The sequence below is a fragment of the Rhinolophus ferrumequinum genome, chromosome 7 (genome assembly GCF_004115265.2).
Source record: "Rhinolophus ferrumequinum isolate MPI-CBG mRhiFer1 chromosome 7, mRhiFer1_v1.p, whole genome shotgun sequence".
NCBI classification, from domain to species: Eukaryota; Metazoa; Chordata; class Mammalia; order Chiroptera; family Rhinolophidae; genus Rhinolophus; species Rhinolophus ferrumequinum.
This window is the reverse complement of record NC_046290.1, coordinates 42,192,853-42,205,096: the sequence shown is the minus strand read 5'-3', so window position 1 is coordinate 42,205,096 and position 12,244 is coordinate 42,192,853. Positions and strand designations below refer to the sequence as shown.

The following is a 12,244-nucleotide window of genomic DNA, read 5'->3' as shown; positions in this document are numbered from 1 at the left end:
GGGCATCACCCCTGCAACTAAGATTGAACACGGCATCTTGAGCTGAGCTCCTGGATGGCTCAGTTGGTTGGAATGCGTCCTCTCAACCACAAGGTTGCCTGTTCGACTCCCGCAAGGGATGGTGGGCTGCGCCCCCTGCAACTAGAAAACGGCAACTGGACCTGGAGCTGAGCTGCGCCCTCTACAACTAAGATTGAAAGGACAACAACTTGACTTGGAAAAAAGTCCTGGAAGTACACACTGTTCCCTTTTCTGTTAAAGAATAGAAAAAAGAAACTGTGGTACATTTAAAAAAAAAAAAATTCCAAAAGTTTATTAAAAAACCAGACAAATATTATATGATTTCATTTATATAAGGCACTTAAAGTAGTCAAAATCATAGAAAAAGAAAGTGGAACAGTGGTTGCCAGCAGCTAGAAGAGGAAAGGAATGGGGAGCTACTGTTTGTGTAAAAAATTGCAACACTGCTAGATGAGAAGGGTTCTAAAGACAGTTGGTGTTGACTGAGGCACAGCATTGTATACTTAATACCACGGAACTGTGTATTTAAAAATGGTTAAGAAAGTAGATTTTATGTTACATGTATTTTACCACAGTATTTTATAAAAAGTTACAAATCCAAAGGAAAAAACTTATTAAATATCTGACGGAGGTTCAGTGGAAACCATACTTGAATTGGGCTTGATAGATGAGTAGAATGTGCAGCAAGAGGTCAAGTAGGAGTTGTAGAACAATGACTAAAAATTTTAGTGATGAGAATGCTTCTCCTTTCATCTGTAATCATTTGCCTGTTTCTCAGAAACGAAACATGCCAACATTTATATTTTAATTTTCTAGAAACTGTGGACATTAATTACCAAAAGTTGATCATTTCTTTAAAAATCAATTTCCAAACATTCAATATAAGTAATTTTAACATCTATATTGTATTATTCCTGCATATGTGCCAGTAAAAAGGAATTTGATCCCAAATAATACAAGCACCTTATAACAGAGTATTCCAAATTCCTCCCCTTCATCCCCTATAACATTGTTGTCATTAATTTCACTCATCCATAAACTATCACCACTGAAGACAGTTATTAGCAGCAATAGTGGATGTCATTGTCAAAACCCATAGAATGTACATCACAGAATAAACTTTAGGGTAAATGAAATGTGAGTTACTAGTGTATCAACATTGGTTCACCAATTGTAACAAATGCACCACAGTTAACAGTAGGAGAAATGGTGGTGGTAGGGGGATTTGGAGTATGTAGGAACTCAACACTTTCTCCTCAATTTTTCTGTAAACCTCAACCTATCAAAAAATAGTCTGTTTTTTTAAACTGAAATTACAAATTACATACTGCTTTAGGATAAATCTCACCATGGAATTTCTTGGCTCAAATATTGATGTTAACATTTTTGTAAACTGAGCTATACTCCAGTCACTTCTCAAATTAAAAATAATCATCTATGACAAACTGGCATCTGCCAAAGGGGAAAAAAGAGGTGTATTAATCCAAGATTTCCTCATTTATGTTAACCCAGAACTTTTTTCTATAACACCTATTAAAAATATTTGGAACATAGTGCTATTCTAGCTTCAAGTTAGAAGTAGAACTCTGAAGAAAAAAAAAATATAGTTCTGGGGATCTAATGCACAGTACTGTAACTGATTATAGTTAATAATACTGTATTATACTCATATACTTGAAAGTAGCTAAGAGAGTAGATCTTAAATGTTCTCACCACAAAAAAAAAAATAAAAGGTAATTACGTGACATGATGGAGATGTTAGCTAACCCAATAGCGGTAATCATATTACAAAATATGTGTATCAAATCAACACATTGTATACCTTAAACTTATACAACGTTATATGTCAATTATCTTTCAATAAAGCTGGAGGTGAGGGGAGATGAGAATTGAAAGGAGGCACAAAATAAAATAAACATTCAGCACAAAAAAATAGTGCTATTCTAAAGAAATTGTATACTTCAGAACATACCTAGAAAAATGCTGGTATAAAGGAAAAACCAATAATCAGGAAACCTTGATTTATTTTTCTAATCTCACTTATATGTCACCAACAAACTAAATGACCTCTAGGATTTCACTTCCTCCTCTGGGTCAATAATCTCCTCTTCTGATAATTAAGAAGAAAAAGAAGGGTGGTTACACAAACTGGACTATTTCTGTCAGTCACTTTCAGTAATAAAATCCACAGAACATGAGGAAAATATCAGCATCCTGGGGAATTTATCTTTCATTTACACCAAATTATCTATTAAATATATTACAAGGAAGGATAAGATCAGGTCAGTAAAAAAACATATAAATTGACAAAAATAAACCCTAGGATGTAAGTAGTGGCAAAGATCTCTTGGGAAATATTTATTTGTATAAACTATGTAAGTAGGGAATTTACTATTATAATGAAATAAAGGACCAAAATAATTGATTTAATGATATACATAATTATTACTGTGCATCACACTACATACTGAGCAGTTAAATGAAAATGTTTATAATTAATATTTTTTTCAGAAATAAATAAAAAAGCAGTGAAGGAACAACAAGGTTCAAGAAGCCATTCTGATACCACCGTAGATATTTTCAAGGAGCAGAACAGTACTAGAGGGGACCAACTTCTACTTAAATCGGATACTCAATTTAGCAAATTTTCTTTTTCTCCCTATTTCCACAGCCAGACAACGCTAAAGAAAGCAAGTCCAGTGTGATTACATGAAAGCTCCTAGTCAGCAAAAATTCCCTACCCCCTCAATGAAGATTAATCAAACTGCTATCTTAATGTTGAAGAATGATCTCAAGCAATGAAAGGAAACTGAAGAATTTTATAGTCAAAAAGATGGGTTAAGTACTTGTTAGTATGTACGTCAAATTATAAAATATTAAAATATACAATATTTTATGAATCAATTAAAAATAAAAGGTACTATTATTACTAGTACATCTATACTTACATACCTAGAAGACCCAAGCATATCATCTAAAAATCTATTAGCAATTTTCTTACGTCTCCAGTAGAATGTAGTAGAGAATATGAAAAAAGAACCTAAATCCACTCCGTTTACATATCCAGGTAAGAATACAATTAATGAAATAGCCTCAGTCACAATAGCAGCAGCTCTCACCCTCCCCCCATTCAGTTTTTGGAAATGAACTTAACAAAAAATACACATATTTCTTAACAACAACAAGAAATATGCATACTAAGAAGAAATATGGATATGACAAGAAGAAAACAATAAACACCACTGAAGGGCCTAAACTTAAAAAAATGGAAAACTTAACTTCCTAGAAAAGGATATGCCATTGTAAAGGTATCAATTACTCCCCAAATTAATCTACAGATTGATTCAAAGCACTCTCATCAACATACCAACAAGAATTATTTTTAGAATTTAATAAGAATGATTCAAGTCCACCTAGAAAATTCTTTGAAAAGTAGAGTAATATGACACTTCCAGATATTAAGTATACCGTAATAGGGAGGAGTGGGGGAATCAAGATAGCACAGTATTGTCATAACAAAAAACAATATAATCTCAACATAAATTACATATATTTGGAAATTTACTACTGATAAAGATAGAATTTTATAAAAGATGATTTATTCAACAAATGGTGTCACAGCTGGTTAGAAATTTGAAGAATAAATCTAAATAATTATTTTAACACTTAAGCCAAAATAAGAAAACTTAGGTTATTATTTTAAAATCTTGGCACAAATCCATTCTAAGAATACCATTAAATCCAAAAATGCATAAAAACTGACAAATTTGATTACATTAAAATTTAAACTTTTTTGGGGCGGCCAGTTAGCTCAATTGGTTAGCGTGCACTACTCTTAACAAGGTTGCCGGTTTGATCCCCATATGGGCCACTGTGAGCCGAACCCTACACAACTAGATTGAAACAACTATGTGAGTTGGATCTGATGTTTAAGTTTAAACACACTTAAATAAAAAAGTGGGGAAAAAAAAATTAAACTTTTTATATGAGAAACAACATAACCGAAGCGTTTAAGAAGAAATCAATTAAATCCAAGTGGAACACAAAAGGCATACAAATATGTAATATTTCTAAAAGAATTCTTACATTTAACTTGCTAACGTCACAGTTAGTAAGTACTAGCAGATTTAAATCCAGGCAATCTGACTCCAAAATCTATGTTCTTACACAGTATACCATATATCGCCTGACTCAGATTTGCATAAGTATTTTAAGATAGCTAATATCCAATTTATTCAAGAATGCACTTGAACAAAGTGCATTAGAGAGTAAACTCATACTATTGGTGGAAGTATAAATTGATGCAAACTCTCCAGAGGGAATTTGATTCTGTCAATTTTAACGCCCCCCCACACACACACAGCAAATGCACTTTGGGTATTTATCCACAAGAAAAAAATTTCATGTAAAAATGAAAAAAATTATGTGCAAAGAGTACAAGAATAAATCTATATTCTATACAGCACTGTCATGTATAACAACCTAGAAACAATCCCTACGATAATTCACACAAATACCTACTATATCCCCCTTTATGTAAATGAAATCTCTCTCATTTTTACTTAGATACTTGTACATACGTGCACAGATGTGTTATAATATATATATATATATAAGTGCTCTGAAGAATACACAACACATTAAATAAGAGAAACTCTGGGAAACGGGATTATGGAGCATTTTCATTTTCTCTATTATACTTTTTTATATTTGAAGTTTTATAACCAGGAAAAAATTAAAATAATTGTTTCATTAGCCATTTGCCTATCAAAAGCTTCTCACTGCTTGTACAACATTCAGCCTTCTTAGTAGTCTACCCTAAAATATCTCACTCTATAGATACTTAAAAGATAGACTAAACATAAATAGTATTGATTTCAATAACTAAGGTCAGAAAGGTAAGATTCATGGGTTTTCAAAAGAAAAAGCACACGGGACACTATGGGGATCTCAGGTATCTGTAACAAATTAAACTACATCTACTATACACAGTCTCTGCAATTCTACAATTAGCCCCAGGACAATTAATTAAATCTTTTGAAGTCCCCAGAGATTAACAGGGCACCGAGAGAATCCATTTGCTGCTGCCAGGATCCTTATCTTTTCCTAGAAGACAGAGTAAATCTATTCTAGTCACAAAAAGATGGCCCAGTATTCCTCTTAAATCACGTCCACAATCTTCAGAGATGGGGAAGTCAAACCAACTTTCTCTAGGCTGTGTGATAGCCCTGGCAAGAAGATTCATTTTTATATTACAGGCTTCTTGCACGGGCTTTAATACAAAACCACCTCCATCCCAAACCCACCACCCAAGGTTCTACAATTACTCTTCGGTTTGAAACTCCAAGGACACCATTATCGGGAAGATAGATACGTTCTTACATCAAAGACGCTGCACTCATGTTAACATCAAGGTCCAACATTATCCCCACAAGGAATTTACCCCATGTATACTATAAAAGTACTGACTCATTCCATCCACCTTTCACATGCTAACCTGGATTACTGAGGAATTAACTATTTCACTTAAGTGTACTTTACCATATATTATATTTCAGAATTTTATCCCTTTAAAAATACTTCAGAAATTAATTGGACTACAAGGACTTCTGGCTGAAAATGTGTCTGAACAAATGCTTTACTCATCTCCCTCACAGAAAAAACACAGAAACCAAACTAGTTGTCACTGTCAGAGATACTTTACAAATATGGGAAGGAGAGACACTAGAATAAACCCTGTGGTGCTGGATTAGAATTGGAGATTATCATTGTGAAATCCCTCTGTATTTATAGAAATATAGATGTAAATGTCAACGTATACTTGTGTGCACATGAAAATATCTCCTAGCTCTATACATTAAAAAGGCCTGGGGGCAGCAACACCCCAAGAGCAATGAACACAAGAAGTGCCCAGATCTTGGCTTCTAAATATTTTCCATTAGAAATAACTGAAAAAAGTTTGAAGGTAAATCTGGAACATCATATTGTGCTACACGGAAGTTCTCAACAAAGGAAGAGCTATGTCAAAAAGAAAATAAGCCAGCTGGAAGAGGTTCCCACTAGCAAAATGAAAAACAATTTCAGCCCAATAAATGACAATGAACTATAACCCAGTGAACATGATAGGTAACCATGCATATGCAGATGCAAATAAATGAATTAAAGTAAAAATCTGGTAACAAAATATTTACAGTTTCAAAGTACCTACCCCCAAAAAATTATTAATTACCAATGAGGAAAGAGAACCTTCACACTGGAGATGTCTGGCAGTTACAAACCTTAATCATATAACCAATGACTATCAGTAAGTAATGGGAAAACTGAAACTGCCTGCAACCTAATAAGATGCAAGAAGAGGAATGCAGTATCAGGGTTATCCATGATAACCCCGTCAAAGATCTAATCATAAAAATATCAGATAAATGCAAATTAAGGGTTATTCTACAAAATAACTAGATATATAATCGTCAAAAGTGTCAAAATCTTGGTGCCTGCTTCGGTAGCACATATACTAAATTGGAACCATACAGAGATTAGCATGGCCCCTGAGCAAGGATGACACAAATTCATGAAGCATTCCACTAAAAACAAAAAAGTGTCAAAACCCTGAAAGACAGAAACTGTTCCAGATCAAAGAAGACTAAAGATACATGATAATTGAATGTAATGCGTGATCTAAACTAGATCCTTTTGCTCTAAAAGACACTGGGACAACTGGTGAGATTTAGATGTTAGTAATGTATTCTTGCTAATTTCCTAATTTTTATGGTTATATCATTGTATAGAAGAATGTCCTTGTTTGTAGGAAATAAACATTAAAGTATTTGGGGGTAATAGGGCACCACGTGGGCAACTTACTGTCAAATGGTTCAGGAACAAAAAAGTTCTTTGTACTATGCTTCCAAATTTTCTGTATATTTGTCAGTTCCAAACTTTAAAATATGAAAAAAAAATACAAAAAAATTTATAGCAGTACTGAAAAAACCTGGGAGGAGTATTATCTACAGATGAGAACAGAGGAATTTGTAGAAGATACAAAGTTTATTTGGGGGAAATGACAACACAACACAACATATCTGAGGAACCATATACACAAAACAAGCATATAGTGAGATCTCCAAAAAATAGTTAAGTTTTCTTAGCAAGAAGGATTGCAAAAAGAAGTGTGTCCTGGGCAGTCAGCCAGGTAATAATACCACAGTAGAATAGCTGCCATGGTTAAGGCTCTCTCTGTACTATAGGAGATCTGCCACTTGGGCAGCATAACAGTGAAAACAGGAGAATATTATCCCCTGAGGGACTGGAGACATGTGTAAGAGGACAAGCGACCCACATATCCTAAAAGAGAAGCCCATTAAATAGATAAATATTCCAAGGCCAGAACCCAAGGGATTCACTTGGGTTGGGGAAAATACATTTAAATGACCAATATGGTATACAGTCTGGACCACAATACAAAACTGTAACCACAACAACAAAAATCTAACATTTGAAGAAAAACCAAAGCATGATGGATATACCAAGTACAGTAACATAAAATTTCCTATAATGTTAACAGAGGAAACAGAAAACTGTAACGACAATAAAACCAACTCCTATGAAAAATCAAGAGTTCTTAGAAACACTACCCCCCAAACAAAAAAAGTAACGAAATAAATGAAAAGAACTGAAGACCAAATCAGTGAGCTAAAAGAGCAATCCTCAGGAGTATGCCTGAATACCAGAAGACAAAAGACCCCCCCCCAAAAAAAAACAAAAAACAAAGGAGTAACGAAAGCTCCATAAACCCCAACATCCACCTAAATTTTAAAAGTATTGTCTATGGGCCCTGGAAGTCCTGAAACACTTTCTAGGAGTCTTCAAGGTCAAAACTATTTTCATAATAGAAACATTAGAACATTGTTTGCCCTTTCCCATTACTATACTGACAGCAATGGTGCAAAACCAACAATAGGTAAAAAATGCTATTACAGCTAGTAGTGCATACAGAAGCAGTGACATCAAGCTATACTAACATCACTACATAGTCCCAGATTTCTTTTTAAATGCCACTTGCACTTAAAATCTCTAATGAAGCAGTGAAAATAATTTTATTAAATCTCAACACTTCAATACATGTCTTTTTCATATTCTATGTGAAGGAATGGAAATCTCATGGAAAAACACTTGCCTAATTACTTTGAGTTATGAGCTAAATTAGCCTTTTTTTTCATGGAACATCATTTTGACCTAAAAGAACATATGACAAACTATGGTTATACAGACTTAGGACTTTGGCAGTTATTTTCTCAAAAATAAATGCAAAAAGAATATTCAGAATTACATGGGGCTGATCAAATAAACTTTTTTCTACTCATGTTTTAAAGTTTTTCAGGGGTAATAAATATGGATTAATAAAGTTTAGAAATGAGAGGAAGGGCAAAATATTGAGAATCCACAGCTGAACATGGAGAAAATATGGGAAGTATACGAAGCTAATTATAAAAATAGGAAGCAAAAGGAGTTGGAAGAAAAAGCTGAGTAATAAGTAGATTTCTTTTCTAAAATTAGGAAACTGAAGACGGGAAAACTAAAGACTAATCTGAAACACGGGTATAGTATAATTCAAGAGTTAATGTTGACAGGCAACAAGCAAAAAAATGAAAATGTGGAGTAAATCAAAGAAAAGTGGAAGGCAGAAGTGCTGAGCTTATTTCCTTACAAAATTCAAATGGACATTATAGAACATAATTCATACATACATTTTCTATGCAAGAGCAAATAGTGTGCATTCAAAAACAGAATCACCTATAGTAAACAACAAAACACAGGGTCCAACATTTGTTGCCAGGAAACAAGAGACAGACCATCTTCAGGACTTCTGGTATTCCCAGAAAAAACAAACCAGGTAATAGGGAGAGAAATGGATGGGCAAGTGAAAAGAGTCAAAGTAAAAATGCAAGCATCAAAGTATGTTTAAAGAAAATCCAGATAATAGCAATTACAAAAAGAAAATGACTTTGATATCCACACCACTAAAATTCTGCATTATCCCAAATACTTTGTAAACACTGCCATAATCTATTTCTAAGCCCAAAACAGCTTAAACTGTAAATCATGTTATCTATAAGCAATAATTTAAATGTCTAAATATGCACCTAATTTTCTGAAAATGTAAAGTATGTTTATTAAAGAAAAGTAGTGTTTATTACCAAGAGCTCAGTACCAATATCTTTAAAGTAAATGAATTTTAGAGATTTACCAATGTTATGTGTAAATGTCTATAATTACACTTCATTAAGAAATATGCAATAAAAATTTGGTTTCCATATTTGAATCTCTGTAAGCTACATGCAAAGTTTGCAATACCTTGTTCTCAAACAGCAGACAGACTTCATAATACTTGAATTAATTAGTTGAAGGATGAAGTTTATCACTATTGAAAACTCCTAAGTACCTTTAATAAACAGTGCCATTAAATGTGCATTTTTTGCAATATAAGCAAACGTTGGAAATGCTCTAGACTTGCCAACTTAATGTAAGAAAACCTACACAATACTAAGAAGATCCAAAATTTGAAATCATTTAAAAATATTTTAATTTATTATCGCTTTTTTTAAAACCTCTTTTTCAAATCACTGTCACATTTTAAACAAGGCTTTGAAAATACTTATAGTTTAGCAATGGATAAAGCCTAATATTCATTAAGTTAATCCAGTGCTAAACTAACAAAATTTTAAGGAAACCAAAATAAATTTTGCTTGTTTAGGGGAAAAAAGGAATTAAAGGCAACTACAAAGGTGAACACCTCGCTTTTAAAAAATGTGTTGTCTGCATCTCAACACACTATTATTGCTCCCTCAAGGAAAAAAAAAAATCAAGAACTAGAAAATGGGATTTAAGCAGTTATTTTTGAGTGCTACAATACTTTTCATATGTAAAATTTACTAATGCAGAGAAACATCTTCAAAAAGGATAATTCTCTGTAAAAGACTCGCTCTATTAAGGCTTTGTTGCTCTGAAGCCAAGTATAAACCATATAAGGAAACTGAAGTTCAATGCCATTTATTTTGCTCTGCTCTTTCAGATGCCCAAGAATAACCTTTCACTGCCTAATGATACGTTCCAAAAATCATAAAGTAGATCAGTTATGCACTTAAATTCCCTGATAAAGCTACTTTGACTTAACAGGAATTTCTTGATGGTTTACAAGTCTTACCAGCAACTTAAAAGAAAAAAAGATCTCCAAAAGCTAAAGTCTGGGGGGTAAAAATCAAAACAATGCATTACTATATATATTAATATACATCAACTAATATATAGCAATATATATTTATATATATTATTAGTTACAAGAATTGAAATGTACGTAATAAAGTAACAAAGAACAAGTTGTGAAATAATTCGAGCTTGCTCTTTCAAACCTGCCTTTCTCTTCTTTGAACTAAAGAAGACAATTTTTCTTGGGGTAATATGGAACATGAACAAGCCGAACAATTTATATTTAGGAAACACCTACCAACAGACTACCACATTCATTTAATAATTATTCAGGAGCACAGTATTATCTGTCACCTCTCTTGAACACAAAGTACTGGGGAAAAAATTGAATTTTAAAAGACACCACTAAAGAAACATTTTGTATTTGCTACGACCAAAACTAGTTTGATCCATACAGACTGCCGATTGGTTCACAAGTGTTTATAACTCTGACTGGTGGAAAGTTTCCCATGCTTCACTAATTCCGGCCCCCACAGTAGGTACCTATCACTTACTAGGCTGAACTGGCCAAAACATTAGGACCAACACAAAAATGTAAAGACTGTCTGTACTATACAAAAAAGCACATCTATTTACCACAATGTGACACCCATGAAAATCGTTTTAAAACGTTTTACTTCCCTTCCTCTATGTTCTGTTCTAAAGTGTAGAGAAGTCCTAACAAATCAAACTTACAAGTGTGTTTTTAATTATAACTCCCTCTTTATCCCTAACACTTACTCCCTTTTTCTTTCCACCACTCAGTTACAAGAAAAATCTAGCAGTCATTTGCTTTCAATTAATTAAACAAGTATTATAAGGTTTTAAATGTCTGAAAGAAACAAGTTACTAAAGAAATATATTACCTACCTGGAAAAAACGACTACGAATGGCAACCTCTTTTGTTTACAAAATCCAACGACATACATTTATAAGGGTTTGAACTAAAAAAATATCTGTACGATTAAAAGCCAAAGCCCAACTGGTAACAGTGTACACAAATGTGGCAGCCATCTCAACAGCAAATCACTCGCTGCAGCGACCTAACTTCCTTCCAAAACAAAAGTTGCCAGGTTCAGCAACTTAATAAAAAATATACATTGTATATGCTCCGGGAAACTAAAACGTCTGGACCTTGCGCTGAACAAAGGCACTCTTTCTTCTGATTGCTTAAAACTTTTCGTCCCACTGCATTCTTACAAGCTCTTCTAGAATAACCAGAGTCCAGATGGTAGGAAGGGGGGAAAAATCAGTTCTATTTAGCACCTGAAACATTATCCAGTTCGACATTAGAAAAGAATTAGGACAACGTGGGGGAAAGTGAAAAACATTCAAGTATTCTTTCTTTCCTGGCCCAGGAGCTTTGTGACTTCTAGACACTTTTCGTGATAATTACCTTTCAGTCGGGCAGTGTCTCAGGGCAGCTTTTTCAAGGTTTCGCCAGACATGATTTCCTTCCCTTCGTTAGTCACTTTGGCTCCAGCCGAATTTCTCTACGGTGAGAGCGGATGTGGAGTGGCCTCCCGCAGCAGGACGAGTAGGCTGCTCCGGTGGGGGCTGGGAAGCGGGCTGGTCTTCGAGTTCTGCAGGAGTTTCCCAGCCCCAACTAGGATCTCCGCCGAAAAAAAAAAACTTTTCACTCGTGACACCGCCCGGAATTACCGTGCGAAACTCACTTCCTGCCTTGGCGAGAAGCAGGATCCAGCTCCGTCCAGGGGAACCCGGAAAACCAGCTCCGCGCGCGCCGAGGGGGCAGGGAGGGGGCGTCCGCCGCGAGCCGCTGGCCCGGGGCGACCCGCGCGCCCCGCACTCCCGACGGTGACAGTACCCAGCCGGCGGGGCCACCGACGCCGCCGGGACGCTGGACGGACCTTGGCCGCACTAGGCCGCCGCCCCCAGAGCCGGGCGGCGGGGTTATTGTCTCGATAGCGCCTGCCGCGCCCTACGCCCGCGCCGCCGCCGGGACCCGGAGCCGAGGGGCCGA

The 12,244-nt window shown here is 35.1% G+C and overlaps 1 protein-coding gene and 1 pseudogene across 20 annotated transcripts in view; one reads left to right on the top strand and one right to left on the bottom strand.

Moving 5' to 3' along the window:
• The window catches only part of ERBIN (erbb2 interacting protein), a 104,207-nt gene extending 92,288 nt beyond the window's left edge, over positions 1–11,919 (bottom strand). For 16 of the 20 annotated variants that reach the window (XM_033109854.1, XM_033109856.1, XM_033109853.1 and 13 more), the window contains exon 1: positions 11,657–11,919. The gene's annotated coding sequence lies outside the window, so the exon portion shown is untranslated. The remainder of the gene's footprint in view (positions 1–11,656) is intronic. The other 4 variants (XM_033109859.1, XM_033109865.1, XM_033109867.1 and 1 more) reach the window with 2 other exon arrangements.
• LOC117025417 (uncharacterized) lies at positions 6,509–6,609 on the top strand (annotated as a pseudogene).
• Positions 11,920–12,244: the final 325 nt, after the last annotated feature.